The 21,784-nt window shown below is 32.2% G+C and overlaps 1 long non-coding RNA gene across 1 annotated transcript; it reads right to left on the reverse strand.

The window, feature by feature from the left end:
• Nucleotides 1-358: 358 nt before the first annotated feature.
• On the reverse strand, nucleotides 359-11,374 carry LOC142358180 (uncharacterized). The gene is made up of 3 exons (XR_012761768.1): nucleotides 11,064-11,374; nucleotides 8,885-9,139; nucleotides 359-435 (listed from the first exon to the last, which is right to left on the reverse strand). It is a non-coding gene; the product is annotated as an uncharacterized LOC142358180 (long non-coding RNA).
• Between the last annotated feature and the right edge of the window lie 10,410 nt (nucleotides 11,375-21,784).

A 21,784-nucleotide genomic window follows, 5' to 3' on the forward strand; every position in this document is an offset into this window, starting at 1 on the left:
AAATCAAAAGTTTCTTCTCCTTAGAATAGGAAACCCCATTTGCAGCTCTTCCAGCGAGCGAGCCCCATTGTGACATTTTTTTTCGGACAATGGTGACAAAATCTGTCACAATTATCCACTAATGCCAAAATTTAAGCATTGTAGATAAATTTGACTGATATATCCACTATTAAGCGAATTTGAGCTATATTTTCCTGCTGTTAATGTTGTCCACGCACGCTTATAAGTCTAATCTTAAAACATGGGTGCAGATACTGCTTATAAACTCGCGTATAATTACTCGACCAAATTTTACGTTTGGTAACTTGGTACATTTTGAAAATTTCATAATAACTCAACACAAATGACAAATTAATACCTGAAGGGCTATATATCTCAATATGAGCTGGCTGTTGATTATTGTAGGAATATGGTGATGAGGGGCAATAAAGCAAGCTAAAACATTGAAACGAAGATAAACTCAATCAAACAACGTTGTTTCTTTTAAAGCTAATTTCGTTCGAAGAAAAGGAGCAAAAAATTTTGGTCTGTTGAGGAAAAAAGAGGAAAACAGAGGAAAAATTTCGAAGGTGGTCATTGATCAAATCCCTGAACAAATTCTTGCAATGTTAACTGATTAAGTCTCCAATCTATCTCAATCACAACCCGGGCTAAGAAAATGCGACGAAATCGACGCAAGAAACGTCATTTTTTGTCGAAAATGTGCGATTTCGTCGGGTTTTTTATGTAGGAAATGTCGATTACGGTTGTTTTCGTCGGTATTGTCGGTATTTTATGGAGATGAAGAAATGCCTATTAGCGTAGTTTTTGTCGGTATTGTCGGTTTTTGATGTAAGAAGTGTTGATTATCGTGGTTTTTTGTCTGTATTGTCAGTCTCAATTTGTTTTAAATACAAAATAAGGAGAGAAAAAATAAGTGACTGATGGTGCAGTGGAGGAGAAGGTGGATAGAAATTTAGGGGTCGAAGGTTCGAATCCTCACAGTGACTGTCGGTTTTGTAAGATTATTTGAACAGAAAAAACCGACGATTCTAACTTTTAAATACCGACAAAAACCGATCAAAACGACAAAAAAAACGTAAGGACTTTGATCGGTTTTGGCGAAGTAAAACCGACAAAAACCAAAAATTTTTATGTTTGAATCCAACGAAAATCTCAACACGAATTTGTTGAAATTTACCGATTAAAACATTAATCGAAACTAACCTCACAGGTCATGATGGGTTCATATTGTGCAAGATTCTTGCAAGATTCTGAATCCATTAGGAGGACAATGGGGTATGTTCTATTTATTCGAGGGTGGAAAATAATAAAATAATTCCTGTTTGAAGACTCAATTGGGCAAATTGTTTAAATTTGATTCGCATTTATTGTTCAATATCACTCTAAAATTTAACTGACAATTTTGCTGAACACGCTTCATGGACAATATCTTCACCAAAATGGGTCTAGTTTGTAATACAACTAACAGCCACTACTGCTGATTAACTAATTTTCTTTGTTAATACTTTACAATTTTGGGAGATATTGCCCTTTAAGAATCTTGCGAGAATTTATTAAGTTTTTCATCGATAGGGAAATGAAAACCTAATTGTTCTGACCCACTTTATTGGGGGGGGGGGGACTATATACTTTTTGATCAGTCAATTTTGGCCGATCGATATAATCATCGCACCCGGGTCGAGATGTCAGCGCTGTTTCAGCGTATTGTTTTGTAAGAAGTGCGCTGAATGTGCTAAAATTATGTAAGAAATGAGCTGAATGCGCTGAATTGCGCTTAAATGAGCTGAAACGCGCTGAGTGGATTTAAACGCTTTTTAAAACCGATTCCTTCATTTCGAACTATTTAATTTTCTTTATATAACAATTAACTTTTTCTTAAAAAAAGCGCTGAAAAGCTCTGAAAGTATGTAAAAAATGAGCTGAATTTTCAGCGCATTTCTTACATAATATTAGCGCATTGCTTCCTAAACTGTCTAGTGCTATAGAATCAAACTAAATAGGAAGAATTTCAGGATTCAAAGGCCAGGGGATTGCGTCAAGGTTACGGCACCGTAGAGCAGGGTTCGATTCTCATTGATAGCTAATTTTTTTGAAAACTCAGTGGTTTTCAGCGCGTTTCTTGCAAAGTTTCAGCGCATTTCAGCACAATTCAGCGCATTTTTATGTAAGCTTTTTGCGCTGAACTTTTTGAAAAATCAGCGCATTTCAGTGCATTTCTTACATCATTTTTCTCGACCCGGGCAGAGAATTGTGAGTAGTATCATCAGAAAGCCCGTCCAGCGTGGAATATGGAATTAAAAAGCTTCTTTTTCTTTTCAATTAATACAGGGAACTATCTAGCGATGTTTTAATTTTATGTAAATAATAGGCGATGTTCCGTTTTTAATCACAATTTCAATATTTTTGACCCAATTTTTGTCAATTTTGCTAAAAATATGTTAAAATTGTTAACAGTAGTGTTAATAAATTTTATATTTAGAGATAGAAGAGGGTTTCTTAGTTGTTCAATCCGAGATTTTTGACTGGAATTTATGCTACGTGTTTATGCTAAGTTTGCTATATTCAGAATTTTCTACAAAAATGGCACCAAATATGCCTTTTTAGCCCACTTTCTTTAACTATGCTGGAAGTAGACACCTTAAGACTAAATTCGTTTTCTTTGCTCAAAAAAAGAGCTGACTGTTCTCCCGCTGGCATTTGTAGTCTTCTGAAATTATAATTTTCCCAGTTCTAAGCAAATTTAATCTCGATATTTATACAAAAAGCATTACTTATTTGTGATATGCTGCAAAATCTTGTTTAAAAAATGATCTGTTTTGGAACTTTTGTACAATTGGTGTTTAATAATTGATATTTATTATCTTCTTTTCTAGTTATACTATTTACAACAAGTTTCATCGGCCATCTAGCGTTGCATTATCGTATTCCATTAATGGTTTATTGTATGATATCTATGTTTTTGAAATTTTTCCACCTTTCCATCATTGGGTAGCCAATTAAGTCAAGAATGTGGATGAGCGGGGTCAGAACACTATGTGCGTACTCACGTTACCGAGCCTCCCTTGTTTTAATATATAGATGTGTTCGAAAGTTTTTGCTTTATGATTATTGCTCTCAAATAAAGTTTGTATCAATTATTTTGTCATTCTGGTGGGCTTAAATAGTGAATATATAGTTTGAAGAGCAAAAAGTAGTTTAAGTTGTAAATTATATATATATTTCCCACACAATTTTTGAGGTGATCCGCTTTCTGGAAAAAATGGCATTCAGAAGAGAGATTAAGGTTGCACATCTAGACCCTGTCGCCAAGTCAGGACAAGAAAAACCAAACATTCGATGAGCGCAGGGTTTTATAAATCAATTTTAGTTTGTGCCCACCCCTCACCCCCACGGGTTTTTTGATCAGTCAATTTTGGCCGATCGATATAATCATCGCACCCGGGTTGAGATGTCAGCGCTGTTTCAGCGTAATGTTTTGTAAGAAGTGCGCTGAATGTGCTAAAATTATGTAAGAAATGAGCTGAATGCGCTGAATTGCGCTTAAATGAGCTGAAACGCGCTGAGTAGATTTAAACGCTTTTTGAAACCGATTCCTTCATTTCGAATTATTTAATTTTCTTTATATAACAATTAACTTTTTCTTAAAAAAAGCGCTGAAAAGCTCTGAAAGTATGTAAAAAATGAGCTGAATTTTCAGCGCATTTCTTACATAATATTAGGGCATTGCTTCCTAAACTGTCTAGTGCTATAGAATTAAACTAAATAGGAAGAATTTCAGGATTCAAAGGCCAGGGGATTGCGTCAAGATTACGGCACCGTAGAGCAGGGTTCGATTCTCATTGATAGCTAATTTTTTTGAAAACTCATTGGTTTTCAGCGCGTTTCTTGCAAAGTTTCAGCTCATTTCAGCACAATTCAGCGCAGTTTTTGTGTAAGCTTTTTGCGCTGAACTTTTTGAAAAATCAGCGCATTTCAGTGCATTTCTTACATCATTTTTCTCGACCCGGGCAGAGAATTGTGAGTAGTATCATCAGAAAGCCCGTCCAGCGTGGAATATCGAATTAAAAAGCTTCTTTTTCTTTTCAATTAATACAAGGAACTATCTAGCGATGTTTTAATTTTATGTAAATAATAAGCGATATTCCGTTTCTAATCACAATTTCAATATTTTTGGCCAAATTTTTGTCAATTTTGCTAAAATATGTTAAAATTGTTAACAGTAGTGTTAATAAATTTTATCTTTAGAGATAGAAGAGGGTTTCTTAGTTGTTCAATCCGAGATTTTTGACTGGAATTTATGCTACGTGTTTATGCTAAGTTTGCTATATTCAGAATTTTCTACAAAAATGGCACCAAATATGCCTTTTTAGCCCACTTTCTTTAACTCTGCTGGAAGTAGACACCTTAAGACTAAATTCGTTTTCTTTGCTCAAAAAAAGAGCTGACTGTTCTCCCGCTGGCATTAAGAGTCTTCTGAAATTATAATTTTCCCAGTTCTAAGCAAATTTAATCTCGATATTTATACAAAAAGCATTACTTATTTGTGATATGCTGCAAAATCTTGTTTAAAAAATGATCTGTTTTGGAACTTTTGTACAATTGGTGTTTAATAATTGATATTTTTTATCTTCTTTTCTAGTTATACTATTTACAACAAGTTTCATCGGCCATCTAGCGTTGCATTATCGTATTCCATTAATGGTTTATTGTATGATATCTATGTTTTTGAAATTTTTCCACCTTTCCATCATTGGGTAGCCAATTAAGTCAAGAATGTGGATGAGCGGGGTCAGAACACTATGTGCGTACTCACGTTACCGAGCCTCCCTTGTTTTAATATATAGATGTGTTCGAAAGTTTTTGCTTTATGATTATTGCTCTCAAATAAAGTTTGTATCAATTATTTTGTCATTCTGGTGGGCTTAAATAGTGAATATATAGTTTGAAGAGCAAAAAGTAGTTTAAGTTGTAAATTATATATATATTTCCCACACAATTTTTGAGGTGATCCGCTTTCTGGAAAAAATGGCATTCAGAAGAGAGATTAAGGTTGCACATCTAGACCGTGTCGCCAAGTCAGGACAAGAAAAACCAAACATTCGATGAGCGCAGGGTTTTATAAATCAATTTTAGTTTGTGCCCACCCCTCCGCCCCCCCGACTCATTTGCCGACTTTTTACATCATGATGTACTGTTCAATGACATGTGCTCCCTTAACTGGGGGTGCATAAAGTACTGGGGGCACAAACGGAAAAGACCTCCAAAAATGATGTCAGGTTCTTTTTACTCATATTTTTCAGCCGCGTTTTATTGCTGCTCAGTTATTTGAAAATTTATATGTTACTGATTGGTTCTAAGCCAAAGATAAAGGAGGCAAAAGCGAGAGGAGAAGAGGATGTTTAGAAAAACTGAAAAGCGTTCAAAATTTCTCCAATATTAACATAAAAAATCCTTGTTTTGTAAAAAAAAATTATGATATACAAACATACTTTACAAAACAATATTTTTTTCCAAATCAGTAACCGTTTAATAATGAGAAATTGAACCAACTCTCATTTCATTGTTAGAGCGTAAAATTTGAACGCCAGTACTTTGCTTTTGTGTTTTTGTTTGTTTGAGATGCAGGTTATTCATAATTTTCATTAGAAAAGTTTCTCTTTGCCTTAGTATGGTTCAAAGAGACAGTTTTTTTCTCCGTTTTCTCTATATACGAAGACCGTAAAGATTAACCAAAAAGAAACATGTATTAAAAATTCAGCGGTAAGTTGTTAGCTCCGGCTATTGCCAATGAATAAGAACTAAAAGATCTTCCAACTATCTGTGTATTCAGTTCATGGATCACGATTCTCGAAAAACTAACAAAAAACAGGCAAGCAAACTAATAAAAGGAAACAGAAAAATGATAATCCTTGACTGCATCGTTTTTTTAATTCAAATTATTGTCAAATTAATCCTTAGGACCTTTCATTACACACATTAGAGCGCTGTTTCATTCAAATAAAATAATTGTAGTATTACAGGCTCAACATTTTAAAAAATATTTTCTATTTTACAACAACTCAAAAAAATTATGACTGACTGCAAGTCTCAATTATGACAGAAAGTTTGTTACTACAGAAAAGATACAATTTTCAGAAAAAAACCTTGGAGAAATTTAGAAAATAGATTTCAACATAGGGTCAAGATTTTCGCGAATGGAAGATTTCTGCGGATAATATCTACGCAAATCAAAATGCAAAAAAAAATCTTTTTCTTTCTCAAATATTGAGTAGTTGAGAAGGTGAGTTTATTTATGTGTCCGTAAAACAATGAAAAAAAACGATGAAAAAGGTTAGCTATCGGCACCAAACGAGAAAATTTGTGATCGGCATTGTTGACTATAGTTCTCACCGTCCACGTGACAGAAGTAAATCTTCGATTGAGGAAGGAGGAAAAAAGATGTCAATACAATTTCATTAAAAGAATTTTTTTTTGACAGGTTAATATTTAAATTCTCATTAGCCTATAAATTTTGGACATTCGACTGTAAAGTTCGCTTTCTGCTGGAAACTCAAAAAAACTGAAAACTTGTTTGTAACTCATTGGTTCTAAGCAAAAAAGAAAGGAGGTAAAAAGACAGGAGAAGATGTTTATGAAAACTGGAAAGTGTTCAAAATTTCTCCAACATTAACATAAAAAAACTGTTGTTTTGTTAAAAAAAATTATCATATAAAACTTACTTTGAAAAACAACTTTGTTTACAAAACAATTGTTGATTAATAATGAGAAAATAAGTCAACTCTCATTTCATTGATAGAGCGTAAAATTTGAACGCCATTACTTTGCTTATATGTGTTTTTGTTTGTTTGAGAAGTAGGTTACTGAAAAATTTCATTTAAAAAAGTTTCTTTTTGTTTTAGTATGATTCAAAGACACATTTTTTTTCTCCGTTTTCTCTGTATAAGAAGACCGTAAAAATTCACTTAAATTAAAAATGTTTTAAATGTTAGCTCCGACTACTGTCAAGAAAAAGGAACTAAAAGAGATTCCAATTATTTGTGCAATATGTGTCTTACGACGGTTTTTCGATTACATAGTTGCTCACGGCAGTAAATTGAAGTGGGAACTATAAATCTACCGACAGCGTTACGACATCTTGAATTTTTAATGGAATAAACAAGGTTAAAAATTTGTTGAAATGTTATGCAACCAAAGCAATGATCTACAAAAACCAACTTTCAGTTTAAAATTTCTAAAAGTTTCGTTTGCAGCCTTATTCGGTGCCATCCATGGACCTCTGTTTTGATGGATCTTGCTAATTTTTGCATCTGAGGCTTAGATCCGCGGCTACAAGATGCAGGATCCGGACTCTAATCTTGCCAGAGTTTTCGTCTTTTTTCTTTAATTTAACAACAAAATAAGAGCCGATCTTCTATAAAAAAAGTTATTAACGTTTTGGGAGGCTAAAAAATTATTCATTTACGATTTCTGCACTGAACACAGTGAATTAGTGAAAAATGTTGTTTTGTTGGTATGAAGAACGTACGGTCAACTTTTTAGCATTCTTCGAGGACGTCATTCAGCTCGCATCATACTGAAAATTAGTTTTTGTTGCCTAATAATAATTCAATATCATTGGAGTCACAAAAATATCTTATTGGGTGAGATAAATTTCCAAATAATCGTATTTTAACCGAGGCTGTTTTGTTATGCTGTTATTGTGGTCCCTATGAATTTGATTTTGTTAATGAGTTTTATGCCTCTGCTTCTTTGCATTTATAAAAAAGTGCACTCCGATGTCAGAGTCAGTCAACTGGATCATCTGAATAGAAAAAACTGCATTACGATGCAGAGGTATACCCCAAAATTTCCGCCTTAGCAAAATTGGCTCGAAATTTAGTTACTAACAATGAACGAAATTAGGTGACATCCTTTGTATCTTACTTTTCGCAAATGGGGCTCCGCCAATTTTGCGAAATAAAAGAACATTCGGTGCAAAAATTAGGTAACAAATCTTGTTGCACGTTTCCACTCAATTTAGGTATCTATTTTTGCGCGCATTTTGTGCATGCAATAAGCACTTTAATAAAGATTTAATTGAAGCCTTCAAAGCTTTAAAGTGCTTTAAATGCATGCAACCACAAAAACTGATTTTTTTCCGAAAAATCCCTCGCACATCAAAGACTGTATATCAATGTGGGATTGATCAATTTTAATAAGTAGTAATAAATAGTACTAATAAGTAGAAATAAGTAGTAATAAAGTTTTATAAGTAGTAATAAAGTATTACTAGTAGTAATGAGGTAGACTTAATTAAATAAGTAGTAATTAAGTTAGGCTTAATTGCGGATTATATGCGAAATCGAGCTACATTGCGTGCGAAAAATCGATACATAAATGGAGCGGATGCGTGATACAACTTGCGCGAAATATAAGTTATTAAATTTGTACTTGTATTTCGCGGCTAAAATTAGGACACTTTTGCGAACACGGGATACGATATTCCCTTCCTTTTTGCCGGTTTCTGCTAAAGTAGCTGTTTTCCGCAATATTGTTCCACTTTCAATGTATTAACATAGTAAAAACGAACACGAGATACACGCATCAGGCATATCTGCCCGTGACGATTTGGGTATACCTCTGCATCGTAATGTGCTTATTGAAATGAAAAATTTGTTCTTTCTGGTTTTCAGAGCAACTTTTTTTCGACGCATATTGTGCAGGAATCCTTCAAGATTCCTGCATCTTTCACAGATTTGCGCAACTTTCAAAATTTGGAGCAAAATTTTGGTAGTTGTTAATGGACAATTGAATTATTGAAGAATCAGTTTCCATAGATCTACTGGTTTTTATATCGCATGAATCAAAATCTCCCACTTTTGTGTCATAAAATACAACTTACGTCAAGTTTATCCGCATATATACATCTCGAAACTGAAATCTGATCTTGCTGTTGACAAACAAAGTTTCATATATGAAATATCCGATTCCTTTTTCCGCATAGCCAAGGGAGAAACTCTGGCCAGGAATCATAACAAGATCGGGTAATAAAATAGGATCGCCAATTTGGTACAACTCAACTCGACTTAGATGCTGAATGTTTTGCAAATTTGTCAAGTTGTACTCTTTACCCAAATTTCGTCTATTATTCGTAATTCTGACAACGGAACTGTTTCCTTTAAGAGCTATAGATCTTGATCAATCTTTATTTAATCTTCGCTAAAACCTTGTTAGACCCTCTTTAAATGAAAATAAAGCTTACAGGTACCAAGATGCTTGAAAGCGTTTTTATTTACTTGCAAGATTCTTGCAAGATTTTTAATTTATATGTTTGAGAAAGTGGGCCACGAGAGCGGGGGTGAGTTATCTCGAGGAAAAAAATCTTGTCTTGGCTTTTGCATGGGACTTTTAGTTTATTTGACGACTAGAGCCTATGCATTCCTGAGCTCAAGAAAGATCGATCATCTGACCTCAGCACCAAATTAAAAAACAGAGACTCTAAAGCGACCGAAAACGAGCAACCGGAAATTGAACATGGGAATGTTAAACAATGCATAAAAAATCTTCAATTTGATTAGTTTAAAAGTGTTACCACAAATGGTTATATTATTTATTGCTTGCAAGCGTTGTCTAATAAGAGGGTTTTGATGGTTTGGGACGTTGACTGCTAGATAAAAGAGTTTCTTCAATTTATGAAATAGGTGTTGCACTTCATTATCTTGCTAAAAAGAACAAAATTCTCAATGACGAATAAACTGCTAACATATCTAAAATCCAATGGCCGAAACAATTTTGTTGGCTGGCATTTGAAGAAAAGACAGTTTGATTGCAAAAAAATTTATGAAGCAAAATTTTAGTTTTTCCCAAAACCTCTGTTTTAAAAAGAGCCCTTTGCATTGAAAATTTCTTGTTAACAAGGAATTCTATATTGAGCAATAAACAGTTTTAATTTGACAATAAAACATGAAGGCATATATCAACAATTTTTTATAAAGAACTTTCAAACCTTCAGTTTTCCATAGAAAAGCTTTTCACGGACAAAAAGAAGCAATAGTTCACAAATAATTTTATTTCGTTTTTTGCGTGAAATGGGAGTATAGTAAAAAAAAATAACTTTTTTGTTCAGTTTGTTAAATTTCTGGCCGAAAAAAATGTACGTGAAATTAAAATCTTGCAGGAACAAAATCTGCAAGTTAAAATCCGTGAAATGTATATTTATCTGATTTTCATTTGGTTTTATAATAAAAATTTAGTTTTATTCAAAAACTTGCAAGATTTTTGCATTATTTTGAATCAAGACAAAATGTTTTCCGTCGATTTGAGTAGAAAAGTATTTTTGAACTTTGCAAATTTTTGCTTTTTTGTGGACCTGTTAACCAGTGGATTGAGGACAGGTCCCATATCTTTTCTTATGAAGTATAGGTCATGTTATTTTGTTTAGGTTTTATCTGATGCGAGCTTGATGTTTTTAAGTATAGACATCGAATGATTTTTTTAAATATAGACATCGAGTTGCGGTCGTAATTAATGTTTGTTATTTGATTTTTATCATTGTCTTTTCTAGTAATCCTTTTAACAACAATTTTCATCGGCCCTCTAACGTGGCATTGTGTTATTTTATAAATGGTTTATAATTGAATGATATGTATGTTTTTGAAAATTTTCTATCTCCTCATCATTAAGTAGCCAATTAAGTCAAGAATGTGGATGACCAGGGCAACATTATGTGCGTACGCACATTACCGAGCCTCCTTGTTTGTTTTTATGATCTATATTTACTGCAATTTTTTCGAAACTGAGAATTTTGCTTGATATTTGCAATATTTTGAAAAGACAGAATGGTTTCCGTCAATTTCAGTTCTAAAACCTTTTCAATAAACATTATTGGTTTCAAATGCTTTTTCTAAAACAATAGAGCCTCGGATTATATATTTATGAGGGGTTTGGGGGGATCGACCTATAATAGGGGAGTGCTGATGTTTTTCTCATGGAAAGTCACGCGCCTCTTAGTTCTCTGTACAAATCTCAATAACTGCGAAAATATCGAATAACTGCGAAAATATCGGAAGAGAAACAGTGGCCTGAAAACTTGAGCACTGTCTTTGACAAGATGCAAAAGTTCATTATATTGTCTCGGCGGATCAAGCACGCTGTTGGATATGTCAACTGTATAGAACAACGATTTTTGATTTATCATTGTAAAATTAATACCATCGCTGATGCGGGATAATGTGATGTCAACAATAAACAAATTGAACGGAACAAATCCGTAATTCGAAATAGGCAACAAATTCCTCTCAGTTGGTATATTGTCCATTGTTATGATGAATTGACTCGATAGGTAATAGCTCATGTAATCATTAGAATAAATGTAGATGTCTTTTTTTGGATCTTTTTTGTTTGTCCCCCCGCTCTAGGTCATGGGGTAAATATTTTTTGCTACTGCCAAAGAACCCTATATTAGAAAAGTGGTATGCAATGAAATAACGCATGACAGTTAAAGATTCCAGATCGATAGAGCCGCTATCACAATTTGTTTCATGTTCAGACTTCTGTCCCCACTGGTCCAAAACTCATCATTCCAGATATCTCAAAATAATGAGGCACACAAAAAAACTACCATCTGATTCATATCAATTGGCGTGTTGGTATTTAACCTTTTGCTTAAAATCTTGAAATACATATTCTACAGAAAAAGTTCGAATTTTCGAAAGCACAGTGTCATAGCCCTAGTCCGAAAATCAAACAAAACTTCTGTTTTCTGCATATACAAAATTGAATTCTTTGTCTTGAAGTCAAAGGTTATGGTAGCGTGTTTTCGCAAGCTTTTCGAAAGTAATTGTTTTCAGAGATCAATTTTCGAAATTTGAAAGTTTGTTAAAAAAATAGATCGCTGAAATCCTAGTTGAAGAAAATATGAAATTTCTGTTTGTGTTAATACTGCACCAACCTTGTTCCTTGTTGAACAATGCGAAGGATCTTTTTCAATATTTCTAATTCGCAAGAAAATCTGGTAAGCTCGGATGAATATAAACACATCCGTCATTACCCGTTATTTGACCCTCAATCGATTTTGGTGCTCTACGGTGGGTTGCTAACATTGCTTACAAGATTGTGAAACCTAATTGTTTTTTTTCGTATGTAGAATTCACGCGGAATCTTAAAACACAAACATTTTTTATTGTTAATTCTGCTTACCGTTTCTTGCTAATATGTTTCAATCTCCAACGAAAAGTTTAAGGTCAGCGTTGTTCACAAGTGGCAATTATGAATACATTAAAAAAGGTTGTTGATATGTCAAATTGCTACGCTCGAAACAGAAATTACCATTAATTTCCTACATTTGAAAACGAATATACTATCTACCAAAAATTACGGTAAAAACGCATGAATTTTCGTTGTTTTTGTATGATTCGAACAAAAAAAAAACAAATTTTTTATACGTTTAATTTTGAATTAATACTGGAGTGGGGTCTGGCAACATAAAAACAGTACTCCAAATCATTCAGAGTTCAATAGTAAGTTTATATTGAATGTATTTATAGTTCATTGAAAAAAGAAACCAAAGTTTACTCTAAAATGCCCACAATTATCCAGTCCCGAAAATTGAAATTATTGGCGTTCATTTGTCCATAACAAGAGTATGACTTTTATAAACATTTTCAAATTTACAAGTTTGATCGTGAGTTTGTTTTAATCTTGATAACATGACACCGCAAAAAAGTGACTCCGAAAAAAAACTACGCATCCCTAGTCGAGAGAGGATGTTAATCTTGCAAGATCTTGAAAGATTCTTGCAAAAAACTGTTAATCTTGCAAGATCTTGCAAGAGGATGTTAATCTTGCAAGATCTTGCAAGAGGATGTTAAGGACGAGACCACAGTCACTTGAAAATGAAAAGAAACAAAATTGTTTGAAAAAAAAATTCAAAGAAAAATGAAAAAAGAAGAAAAGAAAATCAGCGAAGGGAGTCGTCTGCCTGTTGTTTTCTTGTGCTAGATTGGTTTTTCGATGTGATGTATTTATTTTTTTGTGTTGTTTCTTTTAAATTCAAATTTCATCTGCTTTCCTGAGTTTCTTCTCATAAGACTTAGGTCTAGGATAGGAACGTTTTTTTTGTTACTAAAATAGGATAGGATTGGTTTTCCGCGGCTTTTTTAGGCGCTTTTTTGTTTAGGATAGGTTAAGGAGCGAAAAAAATCTGCAAAATATGCTGTTAATCTTGCAAGATCCTGCAAGAGGATGTTAATCTTGCAAGAAAATCTTGCAAAAAATTGTTAATCTTGCAAGATCTTGCAAGAAAATCTTGCAAGATTATGCATAATCTTGCAAGATTCTTGCAAGATTAACATCCTAAATCGACTAGGGATCTCAAGCTGACGCGCGGTCTTTGATCGAAATGTTTTGAGCCTCAGTTTTGTGTCTGAAATTAAGCGTTCTGCACCCAAGATGATGTTTGTGATCCAAAATAGTAGCTAACCGTACTATGATTATGGATAGGGGGGTCCAAACCGGACAAAGGAAACTTAAAAAATGGCGCTACAGGAACACTATGAGCTCGGTTACACCCCCTAATCCGGAAGACCGAACAAAAAAAAACGTAACAATTTTTGCAGGAAGTCATCTGTATATAATTAATTCCGAACGTAGGATGCTTCCAAATGCTGCATCTCATCGGGGTCATATATTTTTTTGCCTAAAAAATGTCTGATATCGTCGGTTTTAAGGAACGTGAGAATACCTCGGAATGCTCGGTTACAAATGCAAAAACTCTTTGGTTTGATAATTTTAAAACAAAGAATTTTGTCGGCATGTTTGCTATGAAACCTTATGGAAACGCTAATCAAAGATTTTGGAAGCTTAAGTGCCAGAAATATTCATTTGCGCTTTTTGTAATTTTTTAAAGTTTAATCAGTATTTTGATTTTTTTTTAATTCGTTGACAAAATTAGCTTAACAATAATGTGAAATTTATGCTTGTCTCGAATTCACAAATGTAACGAACAGTTCTTTAATTCGCTTTCACTGAGTTTTGTATATTCATATAAGAAAACAAGTACTTAAGGAGTTAGTTAGCTTAGGAATTCTTCTGTTTTGAAACCAGAAATACTGATGTTTTCCCACGCTTTAAGTCGAATGTACCGAGCCTTTCATACATTTGAATCCAAATGTTCCGACGATACCAAAGAAAAACATATGAGTTATTTGATCATTTTTGTTTATCGTGCGATTTCGTACATTTGTATGTCCATTTTAGACGATTAATTCGGCCTCCTCTAGAGTAGAGTTTATTGTTCGTGTGTTTATTTTGCTCAAGACTTCCGGGACAGTTTATCGAGTATAGCGTATCTGGAAGTGTTCGAGGGAGGGGGCGGGTTGTGGTGTTGTTGACAACAAACAAAAACATCCCGTCTTTTTGTCCTTGTAGCAGTTCAAGTTTCACGATTCCAATGCTTCCACTATATAGAGTCGAATTTTCGTAGGAAAGAAAGCAACGCTTTTCCATTTCGGAGAGAGTAATACTAGACCCACCGTTCTGCTGAGATTCTGTGAATTGGTTACTGAGAACGAAAAGCATAAACATAATCATAGCATTCGAAACTGATAATTGAAAAAAAAAAATCTTTGCAATCTTTCAATTTGTTGAAGTTGTCAATAGAGTATCTTCAAACTTTGTTGCCTTTTGTGCTTGAAAAAGCCGATTCGTTCGAGTCATTTTTCCGACCTTATAAAAAAACTAGACCGTTTGAGAAGAAAAACAATGTTTCAAAGGCGACGAAAGTCATAAAAAATTTCCAGGCTCTCACATTTATTCGCAACACATTCAAAACATTTCCCATATACCGAGACAAAACATGGTTTTCTTACGAAAAAATCCCAAGTTCGCGATTTTAGGGATTCAAAATGGCATTAGCACGTTTTTTTTTTTGGGGGGGGGGGGGGGTAGGAGCTGAGCGCTCAAACTCCTATTATTAGGCGAGGGTGATACGGAATGGTAAAAACATCAAACTGTCAAACTTGATGAAGTCTGGCCAGGAAAAAAAACCATACGATCACTACCATATGTAAACGTAAAATTTTAACAAGTACTTAGTCGGCTGCCTGTTTCTGAAGTACATGTTCGATAACATTCCGGTTTCGTTTTCGCTGAATTTTATACCAATAAATTGAAAAATGATAGAACTTTTGATTCGATAGAAATTGATCAACATTATAGAAAAATTATGAAAAAATCCACTGAGAATACCCAAATAGATATTTGTCATTATTCCTTAAAAACTGTAAGTTGAGCTCCAAGTGATATCTGTTCATCTTGATCATAAAACGTCTGCATTTACGTTGCAGAATCTTGTTTAAAATGACATAGGCATAATCTGGTTGAACAGTTTTTACTATTGTGAAGTCACCGTTTCCTACGAAAACTCGCGAATTTCTATCTGCATTTCTTTTGTGCTTTTTAGAACTCAGAACAAATAAATAACATTAATTTTCGTTTGTCTGGTATAAAAATTATGGAAAGGCAGTTCAATGTTTAGTTTTCTTTTTTGAAAAATTAAATTTAAAAGCAAAAGTATTATTGAGGCATTACCATGAATCGGCTTTTACAGCTCACATTTTAATTAGTTGCAGTATATTACAATTGGTAAAGCTGTCCAACTATGTTGTATTATACGTCAGCGTTAAGATGTGACTGCTCTAAGGGACTTACAGTCCTGACATGTGTGCTAGGCTAATGCCCCGAGAAGTTTAGATTGATGGTCCAACTCATTTAGAGAACCAAGTGGTAAAACATCCAACTTTACCACAGATTTAAACACAGACAGGAACTTTGTGCCCCTTATATTGTATTCGGCAGTTGGACAAGTGGTTTCTATGTAAAAAATACTGCATTCCTTATCTTATTACAAACATATACTCACACATACATATATATTTATATATATATATATATATATATATATATATATATATATATGTTTATACACACACACACACACACACACATATATATATATATATATATATATATTTATATAAATAAAAAAATATATATGCATATATATATATATATATATATATATATATATATATATATATATATATATATATATATATATATATATGTATATGTATATGTATATATATTATAAAAAACACTGCTTTCCTAATTTATTACAAACATATACATTTACATATATACACACATATAGTAAATACTAAACAAGATTTCAAGCAGACACCCGATATTACCGTGTCACCGAGTTTGGACAGGAGAACCAAACATTCGATGAGCGCATGGTTTTTTAAAGCATTTGTTGCTTCAGTTGCGTTTTGCAAAATACCTCCAACGTACTTTGCTAATTTTAACTGACTGGAATTAAATATTTCAGAAACTGGTTAAATTACAGATCAGATATTATCAGTACGAGTGTCATGAGAACGCATATTGACTTCTCAGAAAGAAAGTAGTTTTTTAGAAAATTTTTACTTTAAACCAATTGAAATTATGCGCTCAATTTAGATACTGTGAAAAAGCACTGCTATTGTACACATCAAGTTAGTACTCACTTGTTTGCCACGGTATAAAAGCATTGAAAAACAGTTGTGAACCACATCTGCTTGTTAGGCTATAATTAGAAAATTTTTTCTAAATGTACGAATTTGATTAGTATACAGGGCAGAGTTGAGACGAGGCGAAACCAAAATCAAAGAGCCCTGCACTAATTAATGGGGTATCAAAAGTAGTTCTCTAATTGATTTATATCACTTATCCAAATAGGCAAGCATTTCTCAAGCAACGATTTTGTGGTAACTCCTTAGGGAAAAACAGCACTCTAAACAACAAAATTGAAATCTCTTTTGTTATCCAAAGAAAAAAATTAATGGGCGATAAACTTCGAATAATGGGCAATAAAAAATGTCGCTATGACAGGATGATAAGACGAAAAATTCCAGACGAACAAAATTTTTCGACATTTTTTACAATATCATAAGACTTTTTTTATAAAAACTTTTACCCCTTGAAAACGAAGAAGTTGGACGCTCGATTGGTCGCTTGAAAAACATCAGATCTAAATTAACTGCTACGCTGAAATCCACCACTGACTGAAAAATGCATTTGGTATTTTGCCTTTGTTCTTTTAGAAGTACTGCACTACAGCAAAATGTACCTAAAAAAGGTATACTCAAAAAATAAGTTATACTCAAAATATACTCAGAAAGCAAGTTAATTGGGTAATTTTTTTCTGGCTAATTTGATTGCAGCATAACAATAAAACTGATTGAAACTGGATCTTTGAACTTCCAACATTTTAATTACATTTCATAGGAAAATTGGAATGAAAATTAATATAAAGCTTTATAATTTTCAATTTTAACTTCAGATGAAGTTGAAGACAGTGTTCTAACACTTATATGATAGAAAATTGATCAGAAAAGAGCAACCACTGTATAATATTTTTGATTGCAAAACTTTTAAAATAGATCATGATCATTAATTTATCTCAGTGCCTGACAGGGAATAATTCCGCAGAACTAGTGGAAGATAATAAAGTCTTTTGGATAGATTGAAAAAAAAATCGGCGTTGTTCACACGCAATGATTTTTGTCCTTTGGTTATTTTAAACTGATTTTGACTGATTTTCAAAAGACTGATTTTGATCTTGATTTAGACTGATTCAGTTCAAAAAACTGATTTTGAACGTGATTTATTATTTTTGCAGCCCGTACTGATGAGATAGCGTTAAAAATTGCAAGAGTTTTAATAGATTAGCAGTGAATGCATTGAAGTTATGTAAGATCAGCACTTAGTGCGTAGAAAACGAAAAATTGTCGTTCATAGCCATAATTTTACCTCAATTTAGCTTATAATTCAGGGTTGGTCTCTTCCAAAAATTGAACATTTTTTCTTGATAGTTGATCTTACTTAAACAAACTATTAATTTAGAGCTCAAGTTTAAAAAAATGTTGAGTTTTTAGAATTGATGTTAAACAATTTTGCATTTATATTCTCTTATATAAATTACCCGCCTAAATGTTATTGACAATAATAAACGTTGAAAACGTTATAAACTTGGCGATTGTTCCAGCATTGATACTACATAAAATCATTTTTCACACCTAATTCCTGCTTTTTCGATGATATGACAATAGCCTTATTTCATTCAAATCCTCATTTGAAATTGAGCTAATACTTAATTCAAGCCAATTTACGACTAAAAATTACTATAAATTGTTCAATTGTTTTATTTTTCATTAACAAAAATTAAATTGGATCATAACTTTGTTTTTTAACTTCTTACTAAGATTGACCCGTGTATGCTGGATATTTTTTGGAAGTTTAACTAGAGTTCAAAGTTTGTACTGCATATCTGTATAAATGTGCAGCAAGTTCTGCTTCTCAATGCAAATTTTAAATTTTACTGCAAGTTTTTTTTAAATTATCGTGCAAATTATAGCAAAATTTTGAACAATTTACAAATGTGTGTAAATTTTTTGCATTAAAACCAAACACTCGTATATTTGATTACATAAACTTTGAAAAAATACTGGCGAATTATAATGTGTCTTTAAAAAATGTATATTGTTGAGACTCAGTTTCTTGTTGTGCTTCTAGTTGAGACTCGGTCTATACTACCAAAGGTCTTATGGACGATATCTACATTGACACGTGTATGCTGGATATTTTTTGAAGTTTAACCAGAGTTCATTGTATATACTGCATATCTATATAAACGTGCAACAAATTCTGCTTTTCAATGCAAATTTTTTCGCAAGTATTTTTTATTTTATCGTGCGAATTATAGCAAAAATTTTGAACAATTTACAAATGTTAATATTTTTTAATTGAAACCAATTATTCGTAACTTACATTACATAAACTTTGAAACAATGTTGGCGAATTATAATGTGTCTTTAAAATTTGTATACTATCAAAGGTCTTATGGACGATATCTATATCATAAAATTGTCACTTTTTTGTGTTTCCCCTCGTCTTTTATCATAATTGCTACTAATATGCACTTTTAGTCAAACTCATAATTGGTGCAAAATAAATTTTGAAGGAAACTTTTCAATTTAAAAATCTATTACTATGATTTTGAGTTTAAACTTGTATTACTATATATCACTATTACTTATATAAACTCATAACTTTGAACATATTAATTTTTCTATAACTTGATGTATCAATTTACGTAAAACTTATTGGTTGAATTTGTTTTAATTAACCCCCCAAAATGAAAAAAAAACCTTATTATCTGAAAAAAATTTTGACTCAGTTATTGTCAAAGGTCTAATGAAAACATATTTGTTTTATTCGTTTACAATTTATTTTGTTAGAAAATACATTTTATTTGATCTTGTGACAAATAACTTTTCTCCATGTAAATTTATTATTAATATCAAGTACTTTTTTGTTTCCTGAGAACTAAGTTCACCGCTTTTATACAGGTATTAATATCTCATTTTTACTGAATAGTAAATAAATCCTAGTAAAAAATTTTTGTGCTGTTTTACAGTTGCTCGAAAAAACAGAGCACTCTTTTTGAAACGTACCTAATAAATGCGCTCTGCAAAAAATTTGTAATGCCTTTAACATTTTTTTGATATGATTCACATGACAGTTAAAAAAATTGGGTTGGAATCGACCTTTGGAACGTGGCTTTTTTTATTTAACAGATGTTCAAAAATTACTATTAAAAAATTCTTTTAATGAAAGTTCCATGATTACAAATGATCAAAGACGGAATTGAATAACTTTATTTTTATATGATTGACACGACAGTTTGAAAAACTTGCTTGAAATTGACCGTTGGAACCTGGCTTTTTTTTATTTTAAGAGCAGTTCAAAAATTACTATTAAAAAAATCAATTTAATGAAAGTTCCATGATTACAAATGGTCAAAGGTGCAATTGCAGAATTTCTTTTCGATTTTTTTCCTTTTCTTGTTTTTAAAATCAGTCCGGGAATCAACAGACCCATCGAAACTCGATATCGGATTCACTCAAATTAAAATTTTCTCACATTTGCATTTCATTTAAGCCGGTTGGTCTAACTCAAACTTGTTGCATGCATAGTTTTAGAACGTTGTTTTTTTCACATAAGTTTCTATTTTTTCAAAAATAGTCGAAAATTAATCGCTTTATCGATCGTTTTGAGTTCCAGAAGAAGAAAACATCTGTTCAATTATTTTGTTTAGGTTTTAGTTCAAGTATACATTTTGAATTTGATATTGCTTTATTTGTTTCACATGTGAAACAATAGAATCATCTCCTATGACTATAACAAACCATGTAACCAAGCACCTTTATTGAATCAATAGTACGGGTTTTGACAGTGTTTACCGTATGTGAAAAAAATCATATTCTGCACACAGCTCATAGCTTAGCACCGCAATTGACAATGACCGAGATCAAGGCTAAGAATGTCTTTAACGAAAACTTTTGTGTTTGTTTGCAAAAATTTTACGACATCATAAAGCGCTGTCTTAACGGTAGTTAAGGCTATATTTAAATGTAAAGATGAGCTACTATTTAAAAAAATATTGCAGAAATGAAATAATAAGTATTACTATATGATACGGCAGTAAATGCACCGATTTTTTGTGTAAAGTCTCATGGGTTTCATAATGTCTTTTTTAAAAAAACTCTAAAAAGTACTATAAATGTTTTCGATTCTTTTATTTTTCATTAATAATAATTAAATTGGATCACAACTTTGTTTTTTATTTTCTCACTAAGATTGACACGTGTATGCTGGATTTTTTTTTGAAGTTTAACCAGAGTTCATTGTATGTACTGCATATCTATATAAATGTGCAACACGTTCTGCTTTTCAATACAAATTCTTTCGCAATTATTTTTTATTTTATCGTGCGAATTATAGCGAACTTTTTGAACAATTTACAAATGTTAATATTCTTTTCAATGAAACCAATTATTCGTAACTTACATTACATAAACTTTGAAACAATGTTGGCGAATTATAATGTGTCTCTAAAATTTGTATACTAACAAAGGTCTTATGGACGATATCTATATCATAAAATTGTCACTTTTTTGTCTTTCTCCTCGTCTTTTATCTTAATTGCTCACTAACATGCACTTTTAGTTAAACTCATATTTGGTGTAAAAAAAAATTTTAAGAAATTGTACAATTCAAAAACCTTTCAGTATGAATATTTGTTGAATTTGTTTTAACTAGGGCTCAAAATGAAAACAAAACCTTATTATCTGATAAAAAAAATTGACTCAGTTATTGTCAAATTTCAAATGAAAATATAATTGTTTCATTCGTTTACAATTTATTTTGTTTGACAAAACATTTTGTTTGAACTTATGACAATAACTTTTCTCCATGTAAATTTATCATGAATATTAATTATTTTTTTTTGTTTTTGAATCTAAGCTCACACCTTTTAAACAAGTATTAATATCTCAGTTTACTGAATAGTAAATAAATCATAGCAAAAAAATTTTGTGCTGTCTTGCAGCTGCTCGGATGAGCAGAGCACTCTTTCATGAAACGTACCTAATAAACGCGCACTGCAAACAATTTGTAATGCCTTTGACATTATTTCGATATAATTCACATGACAGTTAAAAAAGTTGGGTTGAAATTGACCTTTGGAACGTGGCTTTTTTTATTTAAGTGATGTTCAAAAATTACTATTAAAAATTTCTTTTTAAGGAAAGTTCCATGATTACAAATGATCAAAGACGGAATTGAAGATTTTTTTCATTTTTTTGGTTTTAAAGTCAGTCCGGGAATCAACAGACTCATCGGGACCTGATATTGTATC

This window comes from Convolutriloba macropyga, unplaced genomic scaffold, assembly GCF_964194025.1.
Source record: "Convolutriloba macropyga unplaced genomic scaffold, txConMacr16.3 SCAFFOLD_2946, whole genome shotgun sequence".
NCBI classification, from domain to species: domain Eukaryota; kingdom Metazoa; phylum Xenacoelomorpha; order Acoela; family Convolutidae; genus Convolutriloba; species Convolutriloba macropyga.